Here is a 27,298-nt window from a genome sequence, read left to right as displayed (position 1 = left end):
GCGTGGAAGGTTGTTAGGCTCAGGGCCTTACAATTGCTGTAAGCCTCTAGCCTATTAGGTCTCTTGTCAGCTCTCTGAGGATTGCAGCTGGGTGGGGCTGGCCTCAGGCACAGGAGCACCCAATTGTTTCAGGCTTTGGAAGGTGGGGCAAACCTCCTATGTGGGTCTTTGAGAAGCACAAGTCTTCTGCAGCTGACAAGCCCTGTTGCCCACAGGTCCACACCACTGCCAACACAGTCCTGCCCTGTGTGAGCGCCCCGACCTCCCCAAGCGGACCCAGTCTCTCCACGGCAGGAGCCCCACACACTCCGCCACCACCCCACACTCTCCACCCGCTCCTTGTGCACACCCTGCCCACTCAAGTCGGCTCAGTTGCCAGGCTGCAGAGAATCCAGTCACCAATCTATGCAGGCCCACACGTTGCCTGAGGGCTTGTTGTTGGGTGGGGCCAATCTCTAGGGTGGGCTGCCTGCCCTGGCTGAGCTGGATTAAATCGGTGCTCTAGTGGGTGGAGCAGACCCTGGGCTAGCAGGCCTCAGGGAGAACTCCAATGGCGTCTGTGTCAGCACGCCCACACCAGGCCACAACAATGGCCACCGCCAATGTCCCAGTCCCTGGAGAGGTCTCACCCCTCACCGAGATGCACCCAGGGCCTATTAGGTGAGTCTCTTGTCACCAAAGCACTGTGCACCTTTCTTTCTGGTGATTTTAGGATGCTTTCTGGAACGGGTGAGTTTGTGCGCGGGCCCTTTAAGAGCCAGTTTTAGTTTCTTTGTGAACCGGGTTTTCTGGGGGTGCTCCCCAATGCTTTAGTAGCAGGCACAGTCAGATATTATGCCGCTGGTGTCGATTGTGCTGGGTCCACAAAATGCCCACAGCGGGGGCGCTCCCCGGCTCAGGGCCCCGCGCCTCCAGGGAGGCTGCGCACCTGTGAGCTGCTCCTGGCGGCCGTGAAGCTGGCGGCTTGTGAAGGCGGCGTTTTTCTCTCCAGAAGGGAGTCTCTGCCTCTTCCACCTCAGTTAGGATTGTCCGTTGTTGCAGGAGTTCCTCTCATCCAGTTTTCAGTTCTGTCTCAGGGGTAATTTTTCCACGAGTAGTTGTAAATTGGCTGTGTCCGCGGGAGGAGGTGAGTTCAGAGTCTGCCTACGCTGCCATCTTGACTCCGCCTCTATGTAGAGCTTTTAAATTTATAAAGCACTTTTAATGTATGTTATTTCAATTAATCAACTGAGATATAAGGTGTTTTACAGGGTTTTCTTTTTTAATAAATCAGGAAACCGAGAGTAGATATTCACATATTTTGTTTAAAGAGATTTGTATTAAATTGTGTTATTTCAAATTAATACTAAAATATTTATCTCTGAAAAAATTATGTGCTACCTGTAGATGCATGAACTTACTCTGGCTTTATAACACAATGAATATTGTCACAATGAGAGAAAAGGCCACAAAATATCCTGTCATGTTTGTAATGGAATAGTTGCTGTTTATAATGGAGAAACTTGGGCAGATAGGACTTTAAAATATATGTAAGAAAAGCTAAAAAGGTGATTACGTTAAGTGCCAAAAAATGTAAATAACATGTGGTCCTGTTTTTTGGATAATTTTCTACTCTGTATCTCTCTTCTCCCAACTTTGCATTCTAGAATTTATTTTTCAATGAGCATCTGCTTTGGAGCCTGAAGAGCTGAATGTTTAACTTTATCAATTTCTTTTTGAGTCTTTTTTTCCCCTCTCTATATCACGTGATCTTGATTTTTCTGGATTCATATTTTTTTGAGAACTCTCTTGACATTTTTCTCCTGTGAAAATGCAAAAAACGGAGAGAGAGTTGGCAGTTGTGAAACGTCTGGTGATGGGAGGAGTCCAGGTGGTTGGTGATGGGAGGAGTCCAGGTGGTTGGTGGTGTGGCAGATCTTAAAAGGGGAATATGGAGAAAAAATGAGGGCAACAAATGAAATTTCTTTAAAGAGAACTTGTTTATTTTATTTATTTATTTATTTATTTTTTTGTGAGGAAGATCAGCCCTGAGCTAACATCCATGCCAATCCTCCTCTTTTTGCTGAGGAAGACTGGACCCGAGCTAACATCTATTGCCAATCCTCCCCTTTTTTTTTCCCTTTTTCTCCCCAAAGCCCCAGTAGACAGTTGTATGTCATGGTTGCACATCCTTCTAGTTGCTGTATGTGAGACGCCACCTCAGCATGGCCGGAGAAGCGGTGCGTCGGTGCGTGCCTGGGATCCGAACCCGAGCACTTAACTGCTAAGCCATGGGGTCGGCCCCAGAACTTGTTTATTAATTAAAGATAAAGTTAAGGTTTGAGCAACCAGAAGGACAGGAAACACTATCTTGGGTCTATAGATAAACAGATGACAAAGCACATATCCACACAGGGTCCTCAAATCCTTGGTTGGTGGGGGAAGTTGGGGACTGCAGGGTAACAGGAGCAGGCAATAATTGCAAATGAGAATCCACACGAGTTTATAATAGCAGGTGCTGTGGGTCCTTCCGGCACTGTGGTTACTCTCAGAAATTTGTCTTCAGTGAGACACCTGCTACGGCAGGGAAGAATCCTGTGATTACCACCCCCTGATAAGGAGGGAGCTCTTTGTGGTTAGGAACTATGTCTTATGCATCTATATATTTCTAATTCTTGGTACCTAAGGGCAGAAAGCAAATGTTTGATGATTTGACTATTGTAACCTATCTACTTCCATAAAGTAGTAACAATGAAGCCAAAGAAATGGAGGAAAAATGAGCATTTTACTAAAATTTATTCTTATTTAAGATTGTCATATTTAGCAAAACAAAGAAAATAAAGCAAAAATAACAGGATACCGGGGCTGGCCCTGTGGCCTAGTGGTTAAGTTTGGTGTGCTCCAATTCAGCAGCCTAGGTTCGGTTCCAGGCTGTGGACCTACACCACTTGTCAGCAGCCATGCTGGGGTGGCGACCACATACAAAATAGAGGAAGACTGGCACAGATGTTAGCTCAGGGCCAATCTTCCTCAAGCAAAAAGAGGAAAATTGGCAACGGATGTTAGCTCAGGGAGACTCTTCCTCAGCAAAAAAACAAACAAAAAACACCCAGGAAACCCAGTTAAATGTTGAGTTTCAAATAAACTTCAAATAATTTTTTAGTATAGATAGCTCCCAGATATTGCTTCCATGTTTGTCTGCAAACCTAGTGATATCAAACTTTTCAATGCTCTCTTGCTCTTATGTGTATTTGACTGAATTTGCTGTCTGTTTTCTTTTCTCTAAACATTTCTTAATTAAAACTGATTAATGGATTATAGCCACAACTTTAAATTTGATTTTTGCCAACAAATTCCATTGCAAGTTTATTATATCTATATAATAATATCAAATGTAGTAATATTTCGAGGGCTGTAACCGTAGAAAAAGATAAAATCTACACTATTGAGGACAATGTAAATTGACATCTTATTGCAATTTTCATGGAATCAGACTGTGAGTTCACTGAACACAAATAGCAATATCAAAAATAACATGAATCATATCTTACATTATCCTACTCAAGCTGACAAAGCAAAGGGATTTATAGTCACAGCTCTATTCTCTGATTTAGGCATTCATTCATCTCTCTTTTTTCAAATATGAGTACGTACTCTCAGTATTTTTATCATTTATCTTGAAAGCTGAAACTGGTAGGACTACATTTTCCTGCACCTAGAGTATCCACAGGATTTTCTGAATAGAACTTAGAAGTATGTATTCATTGTAGGTTTTATTAGTTCTCTGGTTTCTTCCATAGGCTGAATTGGTTTATGAAGCTTTAGGCTACAAGAGTCATGGCCTATAGGTCTTCGTTTATATTTTTGGAATTTTAGTGAAAGAAGTCACTCTGAATGTACGTTGTTGACAATGATGAAGTAAATAAAAAACTCATTGCCTAAATAGCTAACTCAGACCATCTCTTATTCAGCCTTTTATTCAAATATCTTTTGATATATTGTAAAAGTCATTACCTTCCTTCACATGCACACACAACTACGTGTAAACAACAAAGTATATGTGTGATGGGGTCTTTAATTTTAGGCTTTTTACTTGTAAGGTTGTAACGCAGCTCAGGTGTGCTAATTATTTCTTGACCTTTTTATTATTTATTTATTTATTTTTAAAGTTTTTATTTTTAAAACTCTGTTTTATTATCATTTCCATCACAGTGCCACAACGTGTGGTTTTGACTGACAGCTAGACATTATCATTTCCTATCTTTATCAGTTAAGCAAGTGGGGCTGCAGGTAATAATATACCAGAGTAAACAGTGGCTTAAAGGATTAAAGAAATAGCATTTAATTATTCCACAGAAGTCTGGATGTAGGTGGTTCCAGTGTCAATTCAACAGCTCCGTGACATCCTTTGCACAGCCATCATCAAAATATTGGCCTTTTCTTCTTAGACTTGTAGCTTCGTGGCTGCGGGTTTGCTCCTGCAGCCCTAAACCTCCTACTTCCCATTGTCAGGTTCAGAGGCCTGCAGATCTGGGGGCAGATTGACTAAAGAGCTCTCTTTTCTGTTTTAATCAGGGAGCAAAATATTTCCCAAATCCAGTAGATTTCCCTTCCTTTCTGCAGAATAGATTCTTGTGACCATGCTTAACTTTCCCATTTTTGAGAAGCCTGCCACTTCAGTTTAATAGGCTTCATTAGACTGCCTGTCCTGTGTCCCCTTACTGAGGTTTACCTCTAACCTTCATATTCACAGACTTTGGGAAAAAATGAGATTGTGATGGAAAAGTTGCCTACTAAGTGTTAGTAGATGTTTCATTAGTTCCTGAGTTCCTATGTTTGTGTTATTTTAATTTTGAACAAAGTGGAGAATGTGACATTGTTATGAGTTGAACTTGACGTAGACATGTCTGTATTATACCACTACATCAAGCTAACTCATATGATTTCAATGAGCTGATATTTTATGATTATGATATAATCCAATCATATAAAATAGATTAATAATTGAGACTGATGCCAAGACCTAATGATCTCTAAAATCTTTTTTTTTGTGTGTGAGGAAGATCAGCCCTGAGCTAACATCCATGCTAATCCTCCTCTTTTTTGCTGAGGAAGACCAGCTCTGAGCTAACATCTTTTGCCAATCCTACTCCTTTTTTTTTTTTTTCCCCAAAGCCCCAGTAGATAGCTGTATGTCATAGTTGCACATCCTTCTAGTTGCTGTATGTGGGACGCGGCCTCAGCATGGCTGGAAAAGTGGTGCATCGGTGTGCGCCCGGGATCTGAACCCGGGCCGCCAGTAGCGGAGCGTGCACGCTTAACCTCTAAGCCACGATGCCGGCCCTCTAAAATCTTAAATGAGAAGTTTCACTTTTTTTTTACCCATTTAAAATGTGGCTTAATTCTTTCCTGTGGTTTTCAAATGTACGTCAATTTTTTTTAAAAATGATTTTATGTTCTTGTATTGGGGTAGTATTGACAAGAGTAGAAATGAAACGGGGGTGTCTTAATAATGCTAGGTATACAGGAAGAAATGATTTCTGAAAAATTTCTAGCAAGAACCCTTCTTACTGGTCTTGGCAAAAATAATGGTGTTGCCATTATATTACATAGAGCTTGGAGCCTTAAATTAGCCCGGTGAAATGTATAGGTGTCAACAAGGCAGATGTCGTCTAGTGGGTCCCAGAACAAGAAACCTGGATAGTCGCCTCCATAGGACACGGTGGAAAGCAAGTAAAAATATGGACAGGCATGATGAAGTTGGAACATGCATGTAAATATGAATTCTAGAGTCATTTTAGGATCTAAGAGGCTGTTGTTACAACGTAAGACAGAACAGCAGCCAAAATATGTAGGTAGATAAGGAAATTGAGTGATGTCACCAGTTTTTAGAATGTCAATGTAACTGATACAAAGACTGGGGATGGATGAAAAAGTTGATAGCTACAATTTAGTTCTCTGAGTAGATGCTCAGATTCTGGAGGTTGTAAGGGATAGGTTTTGCTCTAAAAATATAGTGAGATGATATCTTAGGAAATTTAAAAGGAGAACAAATCATGTCATGAAAGAAAAACAGTGGATGGAGCTCCCTTCCCTTCCCAACTCTTTGCTTTCATCTCCTAAGTCTTTTCTGGTTTTATAAAAAGAGACAAAATGAGGTAAATAAAATTCTAGAGCATCGTTTTTCTCATTTTGAGAAGACTCTGAGAAAATACTTTCTCATATGATATTTGATAAAGATGTAATTCTACTTATCTCCTTATCAAGTAACTCAAAGTTACAAAATTAGGTAGCTCTAACATTCTCTAACAAAGTAGAATTCAATAAGAGGCATTAACAGTTAAATATACAGAAATATATAACATGGAACTATAGGTTAGATTTTCTTGTTAAGGAAATGTTATGTGAAGGTATTTACAAGAATTAGATGCCTACTCTAGGCCTGATAATTTATTGTGGACTTGGTGAAATAAAAGAAGATCTGATAGCTTCTGTTCTGAAGAAGCTTACAATCGAGAAGAGGAGATGACATTCAATTGACGGCTCTGCGCTGACCTGTTAAGTTATAAAGGACAGGCCCCGACTTCACTTCTCTGAAACCCAGTTTACTCACGTGTAGGTCTTGCTCTGAGAGGTTTCATTCAGATGTAAATTACATTATTCTTGAAGATAAGGCAGTATGTAAACAAAAATATTCCTCTCTCAGAAAGCATCTTGGACTTGAGTATGATGAATAATAAGAGAATGAGTGGAAAGGCAAAAGTGACATATTATTTGAAAATTTCCGATAGCCAGAGGGAGGAGCATGGGCTAAGCTGTGGCTGCAGAGTTTAGGAAGACAGATTTTATCCATTCATCTGTTGATGGGCACCTAGATGGTGTTCGCATCTCTGCTGTTGTGAATAATGCTACAATGAACATGGGAGTGCAGATATCTCTTTAATATCCTGTTTTCATTTCCCTTGGGTATATAGCCAGAAGTGGAATTGATGGATCATGTGGTAGTTCTATTTTTCATTTTTTGAGGAACTTCCATACTGTTTTCCATGGTGGCTGCACCAATTTACATTCCCACCAACAGTGCACAAGGATTCTCTTTTCTCCACACTCTTGCCCACACTTATCTCTTGTTGTCTTGATGATCGCCATTCTAACCTGTGTGTTGTATGTATAAAAAGAATATTATTCAGCCTTGAGGAAGAAGAAATCCTTCTATTTTCGACAACATGGATGGACCTTGAGAACATTATGCTGAGATAAGTCAGATAGAGAAAGACAAATACTATATGATATCACTTATATGTGAAAATTAAAAAAGCTAAATTTGTAAAAACAGAGAGTAAAATGGTGGTTACCAGGGGTTGGGGGGTGGGGACGTAGGAGAGATGTTGTTTAAGGGTACAAACTTGCAGCGAGTAGTAAATAAGTCCTAGAGGCCTAATGCATAGTATAGTGACTATAGACAACAATATTGTATTATGATCGTCAAACTTGAGAGATGATTATTAGATTTAGATCTTAATTACTCCAACCACAAAAAAGAAATGATAATTATGTGATGAGATAGAGATGCTAACTTTTGCTACAATGGTGATATAATTACAATATGTAAACATACTAAATGACCATGTTATATACCTTAAATTTACATAATTTGCTATATACCAAATATATTTCAATAAAAAGAAGGCAGATTTTGATACTGTTAGAAATTTTTATAAATAAATCACAAGCTAATTAGATAAGAAAGAAAAGGAAGAGGCATTTGATGAAATTGATTTAACTGAATAAGCAGTGTCTTTGAGGAAAGCTGACATACAATGATATGAGCAAAATTTGATTAGAGAGGGAGCATATGGATGGCATTGTGCTCTGATATATATTCTAAGAATGATGTCATTAAGATAAGGACTAAATCCCCAAATGGGAAGAGGCTTACAAAAATGCTAAAAACAATAAAACAAATTTTTAAAGATTTCTATTAAGCAAGGGGAAGAATAAGGATGAACAAGGCCTTTGGCTTGAGATAACTCACATAATATGAACACTGGACAAGGAGAAGGCATAACTACTAACCTCTTATCCTGCTCACTTCTCTCTGTTGTGGAGACTGTCAGATTGTGAAGGCCAGGAGTATTGTTGATAAGAGGATAATAAAGCCCAAAATAGTTGAGGAGAGGAAGAGGACTCATTGGTGCTTTATGTCGGTTCGTTTCTTCTCACAGGAGCTGGTTTTATCACCAAGCACACAGAGAAAATGCATGAAATTGGTGCACTCTATCAGTTATTTTGGTGGCATAGTGGTAAATGAAAGGAGTTCCAGATTAGTGATGGACCAACATTTTTATTGAATCAATTATGTGTGTAACCTTTCCATAAAGACTGGGAGAAATATAGAATTATTAAAGATAATTTGTGAGTTTTCAAAATAGAGGTTTAGATTTCCTATTTAAATTAGCAATCTGAGTCCAAATGATACATTGCCCTCAGTTTAAAATTCTTAGTAAAATAACTAGAGGAATGTTTTAAAGAGGAGACTCGCTCTCACTGCTGGACCCTAATGTAGGGTGCCACCCACATGTAAGAAACTTGAAAGTTCTGCAAGAGGGTTCAGCTCTAACTGAATAATTTACAAACTGTGGAAAGACAAGTTCTACTACAGGAGTGACCTGGAATAAACCTAAAAGCCCTCCCTGGGTGAGAGAGTGCATGTGAGGGAGGGTCAGGGGGCAGATAAGTAGGCAATTACCCCTCCTACTAAGGTCTTGGGATTTGCAGCAGCCAATGGAGGCTGCAGGAGGGAAACCAGCCTTGTTAAGTGGGGGCACTGCACATTAGCTCCAAAGGTCAACTGTCACAGCTGCTTCCAGCTTTGGCTACTTTCCAGGACTGCTGCATCTTCAGATAAGTAAGTTTAAACTGCAGTCATCTGTATCTTCCCTTATTCTTTCATCTGGGCCTGAAATATTTGATCAGAGACCACATAATTCCAGAAAGTACACTTTTTTTTTTTGATATGAGGCAAAAAAAAAAGAACCCAAAACAAACAAACCCAAAAACCTTAGTCTGTAAGATGAGCAGTGGGGAAAAAAGATGCTGAACGTGCAAAAATATTGAACAGTTCAAAATATTGAGAAGTTTTATGAATAAATTTGCTCCTTTTTTGTGGGAGTATGGGAGCAGAGAAGAGGAGGTAGTGACAGGTTCAGTTATGGACACTGGGGGTTCTTCTTTTCTTTCTCAGCTATGATAATTAAATTTAAATTCTGGATAATTCTCAAAAATGGATTGGCAAGCAGGAGAGGCCAAAACCAAAAATGATCTTTTCCTTTCCTTGGTACTAGGGGGTCTCTGGTATGGTCTTCAGTGAGACTAAGTTCTTGTTCTGGGAACACAGTTTTTCGGAGATAACTGCTATAGAACCAGAGATGGCATGTTTTCTAAACTTTTGGTGTGCTGGGCCAGTGCTGTGATCTTTAAGGAGTGAGCATGGCGCTGAACTAGTCAATTACTGAGGCCCTAAAGGAACCACACCCACTCCAGGGAGAGGCAGCCCGGATGCAGCTGCTAAAATCTCCCGATTCTGCCTGGCATCGAGAGCCCCACTAAGAGTGAGCAGAAAGAAAATATTGAGGAGCTTAAATTTTGGACTTCATTTAGACTTTATTTCGTTTATCCTATTCATGGATCACCAATGCCTGTTCCATGTATGGACAGCAGGTAACTTGTTGCTTAGTTCACACATCTTTGATTTGGGAGGAACCAAACTCTCAAGATCAGGCAGAAGCCTCATCTACACCTGGTCCTGATGTAGATGATGAGATCTAGTACCTCAAGCCTGAACCTGATGTTGGGGCTCTTAGGAGGGGATGGATGTGTTTTGCAAGTAGGGGGAATGCAGTCTGTGGCCAAAGGGTAGACTATGGCAGATTAAAGATAACTGCACATTCTCTGGTACTCCTGTCCTTAAAATATGGGGTCTATATGCCTTCTCCTTGAACTAGGCTGAGCCGGGACTGTGTTACCAGTAATCTATGGTGGAAGTGATACTATGTCAGTTCCAGGCCTAGCCTTTGAGAGGACTGGAAGTTTCTGCTTTCTTCCTTTTGGAACCTAGAGCAGCCATGTAAGTTCAACTATCCTGCTGGAGAGACTGTGTGGAGAGGACCCGAGACTACACGGAGAGGAAGAAGAACCTAGCTGAGTCCTGCCTTCCATTTATCTTTGCCCAGGCTATCCTGTAGTCCTGGGAGGGAGTAGAATGATGGCTGCTATGGACTGAATGCTTGTGTCTTCTTGAAATCCATATGGCGAAGCCCTAATCTCCAATGTGATGGTATTTGGAGGTGGGGACTTTGGGAAGTAATTAGGTCCTGAGGGTGGAGCCCTCATGAATGGGATTAGTGCCCTTATAAGAAGAGACACGAGAGAGATGACCTTTCTCTCTACCATGTGAGGATACAGCAAGAAGGTGGCTGTCTGCAAACCAGGAAGAGGGCTCTCACCAGACACCAAATCTGCTGGCGTCTTGATCTTGGACTTCCCAGCCTCCAGAACTGTGAGAAATAAATGTTTGTTGTATAAGCCACCCCGTCTATGATATTTAATTATAGCAGCCCGAACTGCCGAAGACAAAGGCTCTCCAAGACTTCTTACTTTCCCCCTAACTCCACCACAGCCATGTCCCTGCTTGAGTTACGGTTTAACCTTATGTGTTCAGATAATAAGCTGGAGGAGTACTGGTGATGTTCTCATCCTGATTTTTCTGAGGCAAGGTTTTTCTTGAAATCCCTTGGCTTTTCTTAACCTCACACTAATTGGAAATGTTGGGGGGCAGGGGACAACTAGGTTTGCGTAGTTCAACCCCTTCTACATCTCTTAATTTTGTGTGAGAGCTTCCTGTAGGAAGCACACAGTTGGGTTTGCTTCTCTATGTGATAAGTGGGGAGGCCGGAGTTTGTTCCTATTGTTGAGAATTCTGATTCTGGTTCAGTGTGGAAGCCCATTGCTGATACACGAATGAGCCACATCCTCCCCTTCAGCTTTTATTGGTGATAAAGCTGATATGTTGATCTCTAACTGCTCGTTCTACATGTTTCTCTCAATTGGTTCTAAACTCTTGAGGAGAAAAGTGTGTTATCGGTTCCTTCAAACCCAAATAGCTAGGTGTTTTTGTCAGGGTCTACCTGCTTAACTATTAAAATGTAAACAAATAAAGGAAGTTGATGAGAAATATGGGGTTTAGAAACAGCACATGAGAAAGAGACGTAAACATTTCAGTTCATCTCAATTATGTGCCCTCCATAATGCTGATGCAATTTTAACCCATTAGTAGAAGCAGAATTATCTAGAAAATGTTCTTTGTGTGAGTCACTTCACAGCAGAACTATTTTTGCTAAGCTCACAGGTGATATACTCTAAGAGGTGATTGGTTAAACTGAAACAGGTTTAAAAGAAAGTGACTTGGATAATAACAAGATAAAAATTTGGGGGGCCGGCCCAGTGGCATAGTGGTTAAGGTCGCATGCTCTGCTTCAGTGGCACAGGGTTCATAGGTTCAGATCCTGGGTGCAGATCTACACACCGCTTGTCAAGCCATGCTGTGGCAGCGACCCACATACAAAATAGAGGAAGACTGGCACGGATGTTAGCTCAGCGGCAGTCTTCCTCACCAAAAAAAAAAAAAAAGTTGTGTCATTGAAGAATATGTGAACAGGTTAGAGATTCTTGGCTTTGAGAAGGGCAGACTCAAGCGGGTATGCAAATTTTATTCTGATACTGCAGATTCAGCACGTGGAAGAAGAATGGGCCTTGTTTACGCTGCCCCTGACTATGTGTGCAGGTTTCAAGGAAGCAGACCTGGCTCAAATCTATCATTTTGCATCGAACGAGAAGGGTATCCTTGGGAAATGGTGAAAATCCTCCAGAGGTTTTTAAGCATTGATTAAGCAACTGTCTGTAAGCGATATTTTAGAGGACACTCAAGCACCAGATAGCAGCTAGGATATCTCTAAAAATCTCTTCCAACCTTGAACTTTTTAATCTTTTAATTCTGTGATTTAGATTATATGATACAGTCTAGAATGCTGTGGAAAGGAGGGCATAGCACACATCAAGATGATGGGCATTGCCAATGGAAGTCCTGAGCTATCAAAAACAGGGACCGACCGCTCAGACATGACCCTTGGCATCGACTCCAATCTAAACCTCAGCTCTGCATAGCGCAAACGTGATTTTACCATTCTGCCAGTGTTTATCAGACTTGGGAAAGCTTGCACGCTCTAATGAAGTTTGCATGAGGCTGACTGTATGAAACCAGCATGCCAATTTATTCATTTACAATGAGAAATAAACCCGCTAATGGAATGTATATTCAGTTCCTCTGGCCAACACCTCTCCTTGTATGCATGTTATATTGGAAGCCAAATTAAAATCAGGCTATTGTTTGATGAGCATGGGATCAGAACAACCTGAGATAACTCTAGGAATTTAATATTTAATGATACGAAGCCAGAATCAGATGCATCCTTCTCTGCTTTAGGGTATAAACTGCCACCTGGATGTAGTGGGTCTTCTTGAATTCTCAGACATTCCCTTGGTTTGCGTTTCCTGGAACGGCCTGTGCTTCTCATTCAGCTATTCTTTTTCCTGGCTTCCTGGAATGGACAATTGCCTTTAACTTTCTTTACAGGTAAAGAATACAGGCTATGTACATTCTAATTCACGTTCTAACACTTGCTACTGAGATTTCTTGGCCAAGTTGCTTAACCTCTTTACTGCTGTTGCCACATCTATAAAAAGCGTAATAATAGTACCCATCTCTCAGTACTGTTGTAATTATTTAGTGAGTGACTATGTCTAAAAGAGCTTTGAATAATGCCTGCCACACATTAAGAACTCAAATACAAGTATTATTATTACTAACATTATTATTGTTACTAAATAGTTACAGTTAAGTGATTTTGTTCTGACGGACATTGGTTTTATTTGTCTACTGTGAAAAAACTGTTTTGGTTGGATTTTTGTTGATATTTTGATTTAATTTCGTATGATAAAATTACTGCCTTTATTTCAGTGTTCTTGGAGGGCCCTTCACTATTTCCTGCCCACCCACACATATACCAACATCAAGCGTGTGGTAGTCAGAGAGAAAATGTTAATGTAGGCTATGATTAATCAAGGGCAATTTCAAGATTAAATGAGTGTTAAATTTATGACAGAATTGGAAAATACCAAAGAAGTCATATAAAGTGCATCAAACAGTTTTTTAAAAAGGTGTTTTAAACATAAGAAAAGATCATATTTTATGAGACTGAAATTTTCTCTAAACGCTAGTGCTATATCTGGAAATATTTTACTTGGAAAGTGAGGTCCTTTGGTGTTCATTTCTCATTTGGCACAACTGAGTGAAAACAAAATCAAATTAAACAAAAATCTGATGAAGAGTTTCTGTCACCAGCTTATATGATGTTCTACCTGATAGGTAAGATACTAACTTTGCCAACCTGTTTGCCTGTTTAACCCTATTAGTATGATCCCTCCATCTAATGTGGGTAATATATATATATAAAATGTGGAATATATATACATATATATATATATTCCGTAACAAATTGCCATAAGCTGAGGGGCTTAAAACAACATAAATTTATTCTTTTACAGTTCAGGAGGCCAGAAGTCTGAAATCCAGGTGTCAACCAAGTTGGTTTCTTCTAGAGGGTCTGAGGGAGAGACCATCCCGTGCCTGTCTCCTACCTTCTGGTCGGTCCTGGCAATCTTTGGTGTCCCTTGGCTTGTGGATGAATCACTCCAATCTCTGCCTCCATCTTCACATCACCTTCTTCTCTATGTCTGTCCTCCATGTGTCTCTCTGTATCCTCTTTTCTTTTTATAAGGACACCAGTCATTGGATTTAGGACCCACCCCAATCCAGGATGAGTTCTTCTCAAGATCCTTAACTAATCATATCTGCAAAAACCCTATTTCCAAATAAGGATATGTATTTATGTTTTTGTTGGAAAGTAGAAATCACACCATCTTGTTAGGTTCCAGGAGGGTCAGAGGTACATGAATTTTGGGAGGACACTATCCAATGCACTATGGCTTCTATTGTATGGATGGGAAATAAGGAAAAGATGAGTGCTGATGGGAGTAGGTATGTTGGTAGGAAGTTCCATTCTGATGATTTCTACATTTTTTGTGTGAAGTAGATTCATCAGCTACACCTAAGAAGCAGGTAGATTTCAGTGTAGTTAACATAAGGCTTGATATGGTTGGTATGGAGAATGGAAAAGAGTAGACTTACAAAGTAGATTAGAATTGAGGTTTGTGATCATAAATTTACATCTGCTACTAAGAACTCAAACTTCAGATTCCATGGTGTGGTCTTCAGAGCCCTCCATGATCCTAACACAAATTACATCTTCAGGTTTTCTGTTTGGCCTTCAGCTCATAATATGGCCACATAAAGTTATTGCTGCTCTATAAAGTTTCCTATCAAAATGCATACCTATGTGTCCTTGGTCATTTTTTTTTTTTCAATTTGGAATTCCTTCCCTACTTTCTCTCTTTATTGACAGTCTGTCCAAGAAGATCCCTTATGTGTAGTTATGTCAGATAGACTGTTTTAAAATTGGTTGCTCCATTTTCTGTGTTTCTACAGCATAGCCCTTTTATATGTAGCCCTTCCATCTGTTATAGCTCATGGTCTACACGTCTGTCACACCAGCCAGACTGTAAGATCAAGTAAGCGAAGGAATTGGTCACACTGACTTTTGGATCTTTCTTGCATCTGGTACATTGCTTTGCACAGAATAGACACTTGATAAATGTTTTTAGAATTGAGTTGGTGACAGCTTGCTATTGTATTTATGTTTTACAGCTCATATAGGAAGATAAACGTACTGACACAAAATTGCTATGGTTTTTTTGTTTTTCTAGTAAAGGAAATAGATTAATAACAAACTATATATTAATAACAACCTTCTATCACCAACAAATCTTTTTGATCAAATGGCTGGCTAGGTTTAACAATGCAAACTAAGAGCCTTGAAACAGATTATAACAAACTAGCTTATATAAAAATTTAATCTGTGGCTTATTATTATAATAATCTTGCCAAGAGATTTAACTTGTTGCTGGCAACATGGTCTCCAAAGATTGGCATTGTTTATTATTATAAATACATTGTTTATTATATTTTTTCTAAATAATGTTAATGAAAAATGCAATTTAAAGCATTTTTTAACCTAAGGCCATATCCATGCACTTGAAATCATTTACTGAATGTCCACTTTGTACCCACTATTGTGCTATATGATGAGGGGAGTACAGGAGGGAGGGCAGTTTATGGATCCTGCCCTCTGGGAGTTCATAGTCTTAAATACATGGATGACAATGAATGATACCACAGAGTTTCTGTATGTGTCAAATGATATAAAGAGATTTTTTTGTGATGAATATAATATTCAAGAAAAGATTTCAACCATCTAATTCATTAAGATGTGCCCTACATGTTATTATTCCTAAAAGGCAGGTATGATTTCTGCTTGTATGGACCTAACCATCCTTCTTACTATATATGTCATCTCCAGATTTTTTTAGTTTTCTGGAAAACTAAGTATATTGATACGATATTTACATTTGCTTAAAAATGGAAAAAAATATATTCTTCTTTTGGAATTCACTAAAAAAAGGAAAATGTTCAATTAAACAAAACTTGTAGAGAGTTTAGAGAAACTCTAAGAAAAACAATCATTTTTATGATAGGTCAATTTAACCTAAGGTTTTAAAATCAATTTTAAAACTATTTAAAAAAAACCTAAAATTTATCCCATAAAATGAATGTGTAAAATTTACAAATAGATTCTGTTATTTGGGAAATAGATGTGTTTGCATATTAATGTCTAATGGCTAACAAATAAGAACGTGAAAATGTATTAAAAGCATTCTTTTGAGACTGGAGTTATTATGGAAAACAAAAGAAAATAATGTTTGCATAATGTTTAGTATTTTTGATAGTATTTCATTGAAAATAATAAAAGGCAATTTCTATCTCACGATTTGTTCATTCTCACATGTCTACTCATGGCCAGGCAAGGTCCTTGTCTCTAAGAATTCAATGGTGAAATTCCCTTCCCTCTAGAAATTCCCTCCCTCCTGAGAGCCTGCATTCTAGTGGCAGAAGATGGTATAATTACAGATTACATAAATGCTCTCAATAAATGTGATTATGTGGTTGAGTGTAATGAGGATGCCTAATCTGATAGGATGGTTGTTTAGCCAAGACCTAAGGGTTGAGAAACAGCCAGCCATGCAAAAAGTCAGGGAAGAAAATCCTGTCCTAGAGTGGCTCCCTCAGCTCCACCTGTTATAGTTTATTATGTTAGATCCAGAAACGTCCATGCAAAAATGTATTTATGTTTTTATTAGAAAGCGGAAATTGCATTTCATTGTATACCTGGCTTTACTTGGAATGAACACAATCTTTTTTCAAATGAATCATATGTTTAATAAGGTGAAAAATATGCATTTTAAAATGAAGAGTAATTTGCATTAAAATAAAATGAAGCTTGTAAAGTTCAATTGCCTATAATCTCGCTAAGCCATTCTAAAATGTACTTTTACTGATGTACTTTTACTGAGTTTCAATGCATTACAGCATGACTGCATAGAGATGCACATTCTCAATGGGAAAAAAGTAAACCTTTGAAAAACATATACGGAAAGACACTTTATTTAAATGTAATGATAATACAAAGAAGGTTGAAGCTTGATTTTGGAAAAGAATAGTCGCTGGAAATAGGTTTTCCCTTAATTATGCACTTTTTCCATATTCTGCACTTCTGAATATAGCTTTGGGCCAGCATTGTACATTATGATTTCTAGTTTCTACTATGTTATTCAGTCGCTGTGTCAAAATAGAGTTATTTTTGAAAATGAGAAAAAGTTATGGTAGCTGTGATGGGTTTCTGAGAAAATATCTGCCAAGTATTTTTCATTGAGAAATTTCATGATACACTTCTGCACAAGATGGGGCAATAAAGCCCGGGTAATGGTAATACCATTAGGCAGATATAATTGATTATCTCACCATACATCAGATTGATGTTCATTGCACTGATGTCTCCTTTGAGAGCTATTTACAAATTTTGACAATTATTAGGGATTATTTTGACAATAATAATTTTGACAAGTATTAGCTAATTGTTTTTGAGCACATAGTTATTTAATTCCTTTTATTTTAGCACATACATAAAGAGTGCCTGCTATGTTAAAGGCACCTTTGTACAGTGTTTCAAGTTAATATATAATCTGTTATATCATTTAATCCCCAGAACAAATGTGTAAGGTAGGTAAACTCACACTTCATACTTATTTTGCTAAGCCGCTAGATTCTGCGCATCTGCCCAAGCCTGTATTTGTGCATCATCATTTTTTTAAATACAAAGATTTAAAAGAGAAACAGTTCTCTTTGAATTCTCTTTATTTCTTCTATTGCTTCTGAAGACGTGCCTCTGAATGCTTCCGTCATGCTGTGATTTCGACACATTTTCTAACTTCTCAAGTAAATTTTCTCATCTTTAACATATGGATGTTAATCTCTACCATATGTTTTATTAAAGCTTATGATAAAGAATACATAAAATAACGTGTATAGAACAATTATTACGATGCCGATCATAAAGAATAAATAAAATAACGTATGCAAAACAATGATTATAATGTCTAGCACATAATAGTTTGTCGTTCCCATTTTCTGATGATGACACTGCTGCTATTGAAGGAAGAGAATGTGATGGCATAGTAAACTCTCCCACTTATTCGGTCTCTCAGCACAACATTTGAAATGGCTTTGCATTTGCCTAATCCTCTCTGTTACCACAGTCAAGTGCAGAGTGCTATGTATAGTTTAGGAAAAATAATGATAATGAGCCCTCTTTTTATTTGGCTACACAGATGCTTTTAACATAGCAACCTGTACCACATCACCTCACTGCTAGACCATAGCTTTGGAAAACGATTCCAATCTCACTTCCTAGAGAAAAAGCCATCTAAATTCAGGGTAAGTAATTCTAACTCAAATGCTTTTTCTCTGACAGTGGTCTTTGAAAATGAAATGAATAGCCATGAGGGTAGCTTCTAAAATGATGCAAATACCTCTTGCCTCCGTGGCATATCTTCAATTGAACTCCAAACAAATTACAGAATATATAGATTCAGAAACATTTTCAAAAGGGAGAAAGATATAAAAAGAGTTATTTTCAAGAACACTGGGTATTAAAGCAATACCACGTAATCTGATTCCACAAAACAGGTTTTTGAAAATACATGTAAAACAGCACTTAGAAGATAGATGACTTTTTCTTTTCTTTAGAATAGAACAGAATATATCTGGCTGTGGACAGAGGGGAGAAATTATTTGCAAATTAAGCCTGCCTTAATTTGGATTAAGTGGATTGTGGGTATCATGTGGTGAAAAAGCACCTACAGGCCAGTCCAGAGATCTAGAGCTGGGCTGTCTGACACGACAGCCACTGGCCACATGCAACTGCTAAGCACTTGGAATGTGCTAGTGCAAACTGAGATATGCTGTAAGTGTGAGAAACACTTGTTTTCAAAGACTTCGTATTATAAAAACATATCTAATTTATAATGTTTTATGTTGATTTCATGATGACATAACATTTCAAATATATTGAGTTAAATAAAACATATTACTGAAATTAATATCACCTGTTTCTCTTTTTTTTTTTTTTATTGCGGATACTGGAAAATTTAAAGCCATCTGTGGCTTGCATTATGTTACTATGGGTCAGTGCTGGTCTAGAGCCAGTAAATGTATTTGCCACCAACAAGCTCTTTGGTGTGGCCTCAGCATCCTAAGTGTGCAGGTCTAGTCCATCTCTAAGGCCCTTTCACTTCCCAAATGTTCCACGATTCGATTGTAAGTCTAGCTTCATGCCCTTACAGCTTCGAGAAGTACAGTCCTTTCTTAACTCATGTTTTACTCCACTTGTTTATTTGTTTTTTTGTCCTGGAATGTTTTGCCTATATGGAGAACATTTTTTGTAAACATCTTTTCCAAATTGATGTATTTTAACAAAATATTTCTCTTGTGGTGGAAAATCACTTGCATAGATTAATAAAAAGATATTAATATTATTTCTGTACTTTGGAATTATACCATGCCAAAGGTAAAATTTCTCGCTTAATGTTATTATTCATGCTACAAGATTAATGTCATGTACCACTTGTGATAACAGTCAAATATCACCAAAAACTATTCTATTAAACCTGTCTTTTGTATTTGATATTTGACCCATTAATAGGAAAGATTAGTTTCTTTGAAGTCCATAGTAAAAATAAGCCTGTGGTGTAATTGTCCTATAAACTAGAGATCTTCTTTTAATTCCTGGTAGATTTTAGTTAATAAAGATCTGATTAAGTCATTCATTGAATGTTTAGTAGTTTTCATGCAATGGGAGAAAAAAAACTTCAACAGATTATATTATCCTCTGGCTATGAAATTCAGAGACAGTTAATAGATTTCTTAAGTGGATAATAACAAAAAGAATATTGCATGGACTAAACACATGCCTGCATAATGTGAATTCCACTGCTTATTCAATGTCATTATTCGAAGGAAAAAAGTCAAGAAGATAAATTGAAACAATTAGATGAACTAAAGAATTTGGAAGAAAAATGTTTCCATCAAGTTCTGTTCTAACCCTACGTCTTGACTTATTTCCTGTTCTTTCACTTTTTAGTAAAACATGAATGAATGTGATTCCTCAAGCATCTGTTGATCATTGAGGAATTCAGCACATATAAACTGGATCATATGAGTTCAACATGGTCTATTTTGTGCTTAAAAATGCCGTAGTGTATGCATACTCTTATCTTAGAAAAATACATTAGTCTATTAAATTGCAAGGGATTAGATTAGATTTTCTAGGAGGAAGCCAATTCTGAGTTCAGTGTGCCAGTGGGCAGGATGCTTATTAGGAAGTGCGCTTGGGCCAAACCCCTGTAGCAAAGAGGGAAAGGATGCAGAGTTTGAAAGAGAAAGAAGCCGAGCTGAAATGCAGTCCTGACAGCGCTTTCAGCTGACCCTGTGGGAGCTAGGCCCAAATGGCTGGACCTTTGTATGCCCGCGTCAAATACTCGTTGGATGTGGGCCACCCTGGGAGGGGTGTGACCTTGCTTGAGGTGGCTGTCTGTTGCTGAGGACATCCCTGAGGTGCTGACAGTTCTCTCAATAGTTGGGGTGACCAGTCCTTCCTTGAAGGAGGTTCTGGACAAGGTATTACCGTGTCCACCACAGAGAGCATTTATATGCTTAAAAGATGGTGGCACCTTTTTCTTCAAGACATTTATTTATTCCTTCATATAATAAACATATATTGAGAGCTCTGTATGTGCCAGGCACTATGCTAAAATTTCGAGATGGAGAGAAAGAAAATGGAATCTCTATACTTATGATTCTGGTTGTCCACTCTCACTGGTCCTCCTATTCCAACAGCTCTCTGACCCCACCAGAACTTCCAATTGATCGAGCCTGTCATCTCTTCATGAAGCATCACAGCTTTCCTTCCTTACCCAGTATATATTCTATGCCGAGTGAAAAAATTTTGAGACAGGAGAGTGTTAGACATATTTAAGGGACAGCAAAGGGGCCACCGTGGCTAGAGCTGAGGAGTAAGGGGAATCACTCCCTCGGTTCCCTGGCTCCTCTTTCTCTCTTGTGCTCAGCTGGTAACACCCCAGCTCTGGCCACATGAATCATTCCAGACCCTCACCTGAGCAGTCCGACATGATTGGAGAAACATACACACGCACACGCTCCTATGCTGACTCTTGTCACCTTAAATTCACGACCATGAGCCTCAAGTGAGCCCTCAGTGCTACCTGAATCCTATAATTCCCTAACTTCATTTCTGTACTGACCTAGACAACTGGAATCAGTGGTGCACTGCTAAATGTTTGAGTACCAGCTCCCTAGAGAAAAATGCCTTGATTTGTAATATTTACTGATTGCTGTGATGTAAATAGACTGATTTCGAGTTACCAGTGTGACATCTCTGAAAGTGGAATTGAGAAGAGGTGTGCACACATGGCTCTCTGGAGCTCAAAGGAACCATCACCAGCATACATTGAGCATAATTCGTACTTATTTCTCCCCAAACCTGCAACAATTTCCCCTGTTCTTCACTTTCAGATGATGACCTGTCTTCTTACTTCACCGAGAAAACAAAAGCAATCTGGACCCATGTCCTTACACTACCAAATCCACAAACTTAACTCCTCCTGTGTCTGCCCTGTACGCCCAGCTTCCCTCTCTTTGCCAGGAAGGAACTGTCTCTCCTTGTGGCCCTGGCTTCTATCCATTCTCTCCTAATCAGTGACTTTGCTCCTACAATGTTCCCTCTCTCTGTATTATCACTGCTTTCCCCTTTACTGGATTATTCTATCAGCATACATACATGCTGTAATGTCCTGTTGAAAAATAATACTCCTTACCCCAAAACTCCCTACAGCTAACTTATCATTTTTCTCTCTCTCTCTCACAGAACAAAACTTAAAAGATTTAGTTTACCCACTCTCTCTAGTTTTTCTACTTCCAATTTTTATGGAATCCACTCCCATCAGAGGTTTGCCTTTGCTTCTCCTTGAAATTATTCTTTTCAAGTTCACTGGTGACCTCCACATTGCCGAATCTGTTGGTCAATTCTTAGTCCTCTTCTAACTCAATCTTTCAGCGTTGACCTTCGCACAGCTGGTCATTTCCCCCTTCTTCACCAGATCACTGCAGGAGCCTTCTCACTGTTCTCTCCCTGCTTCCTTCCATGCCCTTCTCAACTCTCTCCTCACAAAACAGCCAGAGTGTTGTCTTTAAAGTACATCTGGTCATGTTTTTCCCTTACCCAGTGTTCTAAGAATATAAGAGTTGGATACGGTAATGGTAAAGTCAGACGTGGCCACAGGAGGAAATGAGAATGAGGCTTGGAAGGAAGAAGTTGATCATACTCATAGGTCCCATAGAAAGGGAGTCACTGCGTGTCATGCGGGACCACAAGGGAAGACACTAGTGTCAGTCAAGAGGTAGAAGGGGCAGGAGCCCAGGGCGGGGTGGGGAGGGAACACAGGCCATGGCCTTCATTGGCGTTTCCATGGCCTTCGTTGGTATTTCTTTGGGAAAGGCAGGGCAGGGTGAATAGTTGAGGATTGGCTAGTTTGTAATTTTGGCAGCGTCTAGGCTATAGGAGTGGTCTCTAATTATCTGGTTCCTGGCCCTGAGATGACTAAGGCCGTGGAATATTGCCTCCTAGGGTCTATCGGCCAGATAGAGGTGGTCTTGCTCTGGATTGGTTAGTTTGCACATCAAAGACATGCTCCCAGCTGGGCCCTTTGCTCTCTCTAAGAACTGGCTAGCCCTGAGAAGGGCAGTCTCTCCCAGCTAGAAAGGTTTTTTAGAGATGTCAAAACATCATAATATACAGAAAATAAAAAATCTATGCAATACGCTCAGACTCTGATGCTTTTCCATTTTTACCCAGAATAAAATTCAGTGCTTAACAATGGACTATCAGAAACTTCATGATTTGGCCTCATTTCATAGTTCTTCCTTGTGCTCCCTCAGCTCTAGCCACAGTGGCCTCCTTGCTGTCCCTTGAACATATCAAACGCTCGTCTGTCTCAAAGTGTTTTCACTTGCCATTTTCTCCTTTGCCTGTTAAAAACCGTTCTTTACTGAAGTGTCTGCATGGCCCCCTCTCTCACAGCATTCTGGCTGCCACTTATAAGTCATCTCCTTAGTGAGGCCCTCCTGACCAACTTCGTCAAGATCATGTTTTCTCCCTTATTTTCTTTGTCCCATTACCTGACTTTATTTCTTGATGGTATTTATTCCTCCTAACTTTATATTATATATCTTTTGTTTATTGCCAAATCTCTACTTACTTTTTTTTTTTTTTGCTGAGGAAGGTTAGCCTTGAGCTAACATCTGTGCCAATCTTCCTCCACTTTACATGTGGGTCACTGCCACAGCATGGCAGACAAGTAGCGTAGGTCCCCGTTTGAGATCTGAACTCGGGCTGCCGAAGCAGATCCTGCCGAACTTAACCACTACACCTCCTTGGGGCTGGCCCCCCTACTTACTTTTTTTTTTTTTTTTTAAAGATTTTATTTATTTATTTTTTCCCCCAAAGCCCCAGCGGATAGTTGTATGTCATAGCTGCACATCCTTCTAGTTGCTGTATGTGGGACACGGCCTCAGCATGGCCGGAGAAGCGGTGCGTCGGTGCACGCCCGGGATCCGAACCCGGGCCGCCAGCAGCGGAGCGCGTGCACTTAACCGCTAAGCCACCGGGCCGGCCCAGCCCCTACTTACTTTTGATAGCAGAAACTTTGATTGGCTTAGTGCTCTATTCCCAGAATCTCAAATAGTTTATTTTACATAGTAAGTGCTCAATAGATACTTGTTGAATAAATGAAAGAAGGAAGTAAACGGACTGTTCCGTGGTGTGCTGGAGACAGCTTGCACCAGCTTTCAAGAGTGGATTGTACTCATCAGTCCCTAAATCCTCGGTGACATCACATTGTTAGCTTGAAATTGGCTATGGTGGGAGTATTTACTCCATGGGAATTAGAAAATGAAACACATTAGGGCTTCTCTTCCCCAGGAGATTCCAGTTGTTAAACATGTACCCATGTACCACTTATAGCAAAGTAAAGGGGAAGATGAAAGTATGAGGTGGGGTGCTAACGCAATGTACAGCAAGACCACCTAATATGGAATGGGGTGAGGAGGGGTTGGGAAAGTCTTCCTGTGGGAGATTCTTTTTTTTTTTTAATGTCTTTTTAAAATTTTATTTTATTGAGGTCACATTGTTTTACAACATTGTATAAATTTCAGGTGTACATCATTATATTTCAGATTCTGTATAGACTGCATCATGTTCACCACCAAAAGTCTAGTTTCCATCCATCACCATACATATGTGCCCCTTTACCCCTTTCACCCTCCCCCCACCTCCTTCTCCTCTTGCAACCACTAATCTGTTCTCCTTATCTATGTGTTTGTTTGTTTATCTTCCACATACGAGTGAAATCACACAGCATTTGTTTTTCTCTGTCTGACTTATTTCACTTAGCATAAGACCCTCAATGTCCATCCATGTTGTCGCAAACGGACAATTTTGTCATTTTTATGGCTGAGTAGTATTCCATTGTGTATATATACTACATCTTCTTGATCCATTCATCCATTGATGACCACTTAGGTTATTTCCAAGTCTTGGCTATTGTGAATAATGCTGCGATAAACATAGTGGTGCATATATCTTTTTGAGTTAGTGTTTTCATCTTCTTTGGATAAATAACCAGCAGTGGAATAGCTGGATCATAAGATATTTCTATTTTCAATTTTTCGAGGAATCTCCATACTGTTTTCCACAGTAGCTGCACTAGTTTGCATTCACACAGCATAAGAGAGTTCCCTTCTCTCCACGTCCTCCTGTAGGAGATTCTTGAGAATGGTAAAGGGATGCAGAAGTTAGCTAGATGATTGGCAAGGGAAATGAAGGGCTTGTAGACAAAAGAACTATCAAAGTCCTTATGCTATAATACTTAGTTCATCATGGGTTCTGAATAAAGTAGAAGAGAATTAGCAGCAAGAGAGGATGTTTTCAAGGGATAGTAGTAAAATCGTGAAGACTGTGTGTGCTGAAAGTCCTGAGGAGATGGAAATATATTTAGCAAGACGTCAATTTTGGAATCTTCAAACAACCACTTATGACGTGGCTGCTCCTATAAGACATTTGACGTGGCTTTATTTTAAAAGACAAGACAGGATGAAGGAAACTGATGTTTGATGCCAAACTCCAACATAATCTTGTGGTGAGCTCTGCTGGCCCAAATGTGAGCAACTAAAAATTTCTTTGTGCCTCTATATATAAGCAAATCGAGTAGTCTCTTTCATCCCTTTCTTTTAGGCCCTTTACTACGCACATTCTTTACGTATTAATCCTTGAAGTCAAGAGGAATGTAGAAAAGATAAACTCAAAGGAAATCTTTTCAAGAAGAGAAGGATCATTTCTTCCTAAGACCTAGCAAATTTTCCAAGTGGGTGGAAGTCTTAGGACTGACTTCCCAGGTAATTGGAATCAAATCTCCAAAAGAGAAATAGACGAGGAAACAAATTCAAAGATAGTCTGAACCCAAAGGACAAATGAATACTAAGAGAGCTAAAGCCAAAGTGGGAGAATGCCTCCTGAGGACTCAACACCTGTAGCCCCTTTGCCCATTACAATAAATGTATTAGCCATCTAACGCCCTGTCTGAAATAATTGAACCAGTCTTAAGCTCTCAATAGAGGTTGGAGTATCCTGCTAGTACGTGGAAAGAAGATGAGTCAAGTTAGGGACCTGTTGAATTCAAAGTTACAATGAGACATCTAAGTGGAGATATTAAGTATGGAATTATGTATACTTCCTTTAATTCTTGCTATAACCCTTTGGTGTATTCCTTAAACACTGCCATTATTATCATTTTATAGATGAGACTGAGGTGTAAAAGGATTAAGTAATTTTCTTAAGTTCATATGGACAGTAAGTGGTGGAGCAGGGATCTGGACCCAGGTAATCTCCCTTCAGGCGTGCATGCGTGCCCACCCACGGACACACACACAACTCAGGAGACAGAGTTGGACTGAAGATAGGTATTTGGAACTCATACACATACAGAGGGGAATGACAGCCAGGGAAAGGAATGAATTACCCAGCGGAGTGTCAAGAGGGAAAAAAAGGGGACGTAGAAAAGTACCCCTGAGGAACACCAACATTTAAGGAATGGTTTGAGAAAGAGAAATGCATAAAAGAGTCTTAGGAAAAGCTGGAAAAGTAGGAAAAAAAGAGAGAATCTGAACTTACAGAACCTAAGAAAGGGAAGGATTTTCAGAAACGAAATGAATGGCCAAGAGTATATAAAATATTGCAGAGGTCAGAGAGATAAGGCCTGGAATAGATTCCTGTAGTTAGCCACAGCCTAGGCTCTTTGTGAGAGCAGTGTCACTGCAGGGTTGGGAAAACAAACCACAGGTCAGTGAATTAGGTTTCAAAAAGTAGAGAGCCTGAGGGAACTAATTCTTGGAAGAGGTTTAGCTATGGTGGCTAAAGAGAGATAGGGCAAATAGTTGAAGGGAGACGTAATTTTAAGGGATAGCTTACTTATTTTAAGATTGAGAGATGAACAAATTTAAATGCTGATGGCATAGAGGCGGTAGAGAAGGAGAGGTTGAAAATATTAAAAACAAAAACAAATAATGAATGAAGTCTTGAAGAGTCAACAAGAAATGAGATAGAGAGCAAGAGTGGAGGAATAAACCTCAGTGTCCCCGATATTCTGGGTGCAAGTCATGTCACCTAACTTTGCACTCAATTTCTGTAGAATAAGCTTAAAAATGCAGTCGTATTGGAAGTCAATCTCAGCCATTTTGGAGACTCACTCTTTCTCAGTTCCAAGAATCCCAGATGCTTATGCTGTCCTGAAAAGAGGAATTCCCCAAATTCCCACCTCTTGAGAAGCGAGGAGCCCTGGCCCTTCAGTTTCTGTTTGCGTCAGCTTCCTTTTCACACTTTTCCTGGGTTATTTGCCTGAACCAGGATGCCCACAGCTGTTTCCTCCGAGTACCAGGAAAAGCTCCTATTTTAGCCTCCAAAATACATGTAATGTTTGTGCTTATTCTCAGGTCCCCAGAATCCATGCAAGGCTTGGGTAGATTTCACATTTCAGTCATTCATCCTCTTCCTGTGTTGGAACATATAGGCTAATTGTCAAGACGTTTGAAATGCCAAATTGTTTTAAAGGTGGCTTCACCCGCCTGGCAATCTTACTTTTTTTTTGGTTTGTAAGCACAAAGGGAGATTTTCTTCTCCAAGGTGGGGGCCAAAATACAGTTTCAAAGGTGAATCAAAGACCACCCAGGAGGGCCAGGGATACATCTCTTGTTGGAAGTAGCACAGTATTGAGTACATGTGTTTAGGGAAAGAAAGTGAAGAGATTTGCTATATTATATCTCTCATTTCCTCTGTGACTAAAGATGTCATGACTGTTGAGAATGAGGGGAAGTAGTAAGAAAGGAGTGTGGAGAAATTCTTACGTAATCTCTGTTACTTAAAAAAAATATGATCAGGAAAATGTGACTACGGTAAAATATAAGACTTTCTGGTCAATGTTCACTTCCAGGGGAAGTTTATGAATGTGTGGAGGCACCTAACTGCCTGCTTTTGTCATTTTCTCCAACAGCACTCAGCAGTTT

General features: G+C 39.4%; 1 long non-coding RNA gene across 1 annotated transcript in view; it reads left to right on the top strand.

The window, feature by feature from the left end:
* Positions 1 to 458: 458 nt before the first annotated feature.
* The window catches only part of LOC147912342 (uncharacterized), a 44,346-nt gene continuing 17,506 nt past the window's right edge, over positions 459 to 27,298 (top strand). Inside the window, exon 1 of the long non-coding RNA XR_015550000.1 lies at positions 459 to 660. This is a non-coding gene — a long non-coding RNA (uncharacterized LOC147912342). The remainder of the gene's footprint in view (positions 661 to 27,298) is intronic.

This window comes from Ceratotherium simum, chromosome 36, assembly GCF_057802395.1.
Source record: "Ceratotherium simum simum isolate JZ-2026a chromosome 36, ASM5780239v1, whole genome shotgun sequence".
NCBI classification, from domain to species: Eukaryota; Metazoa; Chordata; class Mammalia; order Perissodactyla; family Rhinocerotidae; genus Ceratotherium; species Ceratotherium simum.
This window is presented reverse-complemented; position numbering and strand designations above follow the sequence as displayed.